General features: G+C 59.5%; 1 protein-coding gene across 2 annotated transcripts in view; it reads right to left on the bottom strand.

The window, feature by feature from the left end:
• The window catches only part of BARHL1 (BarH like homeobox 1), an 8623-nt gene extending 7328 nt beyond the window's left edge, over nt 1-1295 (bottom strand). The window contains exon 1 of one of the 2 annotated variants that reach the window (XM_042052710.1): nt 988-1295. The gene's annotated coding sequence lies outside the window, so the exon portion shown is untranslated. Of the gene's footprint in view, nt 1-32; nt 163-987 lie in introns of those variants that run through there. The other variant, XM_042052709.1, reaches the window with a different exon arrangement.
• Nucleotides 1296-2940: the final 1645 nt, after the last annotated feature.

The raw sequence follows: 2940 nt of genomic DNA, 5'->3' as shown, positions 1-2940 counted from the left end.
GGAAAGCGGAGTCACTCCGGAGCTTGCGGCACCTCGGACAGCGCCGGAGCCGCTCCGGAGCCGGCGGTGCCTTCAGCACCTCGGACAGCGGCGGGAGCGCCGCGCCCTCCCCGAGGGGGGGAACGGGGGAAATGGGGAGAAAAGCTGAACTTGGGCCGCCCCGGCTGGGGGACCCCGGCACCCCCCACCCAGCCCGTGCGAACGCGCCCATTGGCCGCCAGGCGTTTTGGGGGATGTCACTCCCCAGCAGGCGACACCTTGGAGCTTGATTAACGGGAATTAATTGTCGCCCGGATCCCCGCGCTTTCCGGGCGGTTTCCGCCCTCTTTTGCTGTCATTATCCCGCTGATGGGGCTCTTAATGGGATGATTAGCCGCGGAGGGCGGGGGGGTGTGGGTTGGGTGGGTTGTCGAGGGGTTACTGCTTTCTGCGCGCCTCCCCCCGCAATTAGCCGATCTGCCGGTCCCTCCCGAGCAGGGAAAGTTTTGCTGGGCGATAAAATTAAAAACAAAAAATTAGGAGAAAAAAAAGAAGAAATAAAAAGGGAAAGGAAAAGCACCGAAACCCTCCCAAAACCCCCAGCACTGAGGCGGCTGCTCTGAGCCCGAGATGAGCCTCGGAGCTGCGAATTTCGTTGTATGCCCTGGAAATCGGTTGTGGCCGAGCAGAGAGGTCCGCGGGGCCGCCGGGCAGCCGCGCCCCCCGCCCAGCGCTGCCGGAGCGGCGAGGACCGGGCATCGCTCTGCCCGCTCTGCCAGCGCCCAGCGGCGGTACCTACTGGTGCAACTGGGAAGGGACCGCACTCAGAGCGGATTTTTTCTGTCGTCAATCGCATTTTAAATAAAACCCCGATGGCCTCAGGCAGGGCTGCCCCGTCCTGCCCGTTTCTGCCGGAGACACCAACTTTCCTCCCTCTCGCCCCGTCGGGGGAGTTGCTGTTGTTGGTCTCCCAGGCTGGAGAAGGACAGGCTCATGCAGGATTCCCACCTTCTCACGGTCAGACTGGCTGCTGTCTCCTCGAGGGTTTTTTAGGGACTTTTCCCGTGGATAGACCCTTCGCCGCGGAGATAGGAAAATGTCCACACCCGGGTGCCTGAAGCTGCGTCACTTTAAAGCGATGTCGCTGGTTATTTCTCAAATACTCGATTTCTTCTGTTCCCCACCTTCCCGGCCAGTCAGCTGCATCTTGTCCCTCTTCCAAAGCCGCCCTTGGCCGGCAGCTTGGAGGCGACCAAGGAGAGGAGAGCCCCCCTGGGGAAGCCCGGCTGCCAGCTGTCGGGCAGCGGCGCAGGCAGGGCCCCCCGCGCCTCCTGCCCTCGGCCCTGCAGGCTCGGGGCCGGCTGCGATCGGGGCAGCGGAACAAAAGAACCTTAGAGGAGGACAAGCCCAGGAACAAAATCGGCATCAGCCCCGGTCCCAGCCTGCCCCCACCTCGGGGATGCAACACGCCCGTGCTGGGGGTGCTCGTCCTCCCTGTCCCTGGGTGTGGGGTTCCTGCTGCTGCTGCTCTGCCCTGTCTCCCTCCCAGCACAGAGGTGCTGCTCCAGGACCCGGCACTGGGGGCCAGGTCAGTTTTGCAGAGTCCACCATCCACAAGGCTGGGCCAAGTGTCCCTTTGGACTGGACCAGAGCAATGGATGTGCAGGAGCTGGGCCCAGTGAGAAGCGGTGCCAAGACCCCAATGGGGTTTCCCAGCTATTTGCAGAGTTTGTGTTGGTTTTTGGGCTCTGGCCTCCTTATTCAACCAGGAGACCACACTTGGGCTGGAAATTGGCACTGGGATCAGGACCAGCACTGAGGTTGTATTTGGGACCAGGAATGGGACTGGAATAGGCAGCAGGGCTGGGAGTGGGATTAAAATTAGGATTTGGATCAGCCATGCAGTTTGGGCTGGTGAGTCTGTTGCTCTTGACCTGCCTTCAAATAACCACAAGGAAGTCCCCAGATCAGACCAACTTCCTGATGATGTGCAGGATTTTGGGGGGTATTTGTGTGGGGGGTACAATCCTCATCCCAGAGCAGGTTCTGTATTGTGCCATGTCAAGCCAAGGCCCTGGGGACAGGGACTGTCACTCCTAGGCCATACTTGGAGCTCCCAGCAGCTACAGATGCACTTGCTACTCATGTTCTAAGGTCAGTGTGGCTGACATTAATGTTATTATTACTATTATTACTATTAATGCTGTTGTTTTTATTAAGTTGTTTCAAAACTAACGCCCCAAGGCAGCATTGTGCCCCATTCTGCCCATATGTGGTGTCCCTCCTACCTCACTGGGCACTGGACAAGTGGGGTTCCAATGATTTGTCTGTGGCTCCCAGCACAGACAGGAAATCCTGTCACACACCAAGCAGTGCACACTCCTTCCTCTGTGTGTCTGCCCTTAAACCCTATTTTCCAGACTGCTCCTGCTCACAGTCAAGAGGAGATCCCTGATGCCATCTGCATTTACAGTCACCTCCTCACAAGCTTCAGTCACAACCCAGGGGTGGATTTAGGACTGTGACAGCTTTGGGAGTTGCTGTTCATCCCACCCCGCTGGGTGCTGCCGATGGACAGGGCTGGGCTCTCCTGCACCTGTCACCAGGGCAGGCTTGGCCCTGGGGTCAAGAGACAGGGCTGACCCAGGTGTGCCCAGAGGTTTCGGCTGCGGGACACCTTCCACAGCTGGGCCAGGGACTGCTGAGCTGTGATGAGCAAGAGTTAATCCTGGAACATCTGCTGGTGATGCACAGCCCAGTGTCCTGGAAGGCTCTGGCTGAATCTGGTCCGGAATTCCCCGGAGGCTCTGCTGCCCTGAATCTCCTCCTGAACGCCGGCTGGGTGCTCAGCAGGCCCAGGGAGGGATGCTCGGCAGCGACAGGCTCCGCTGGGATGCTCGGTAACGAAACGAACAGGAGAGAGAGGAGGGCTCGGGGTGGGGGCAGCAGCAGAAGGGAGGG

This window comes from Corvus kubaryi, unplaced genomic scaffold (assembly GCF_017639235.1).
Source record: "Corvus kubaryi isolate FWS band 111438036 unplaced genomic scaffold, C.kubaryi_AGA036_p1.0 78, whole genome shotgun sequence".
In the NCBI taxonomy this organism is placed as follows: domain Eukaryota; kingdom Metazoa; phylum Chordata; class Aves; order Passeriformes; family Corvidae; genus Corvus; species Corvus kubaryi.
This window is presented reverse-complemented; position numbering and strand designations above follow the sequence as displayed.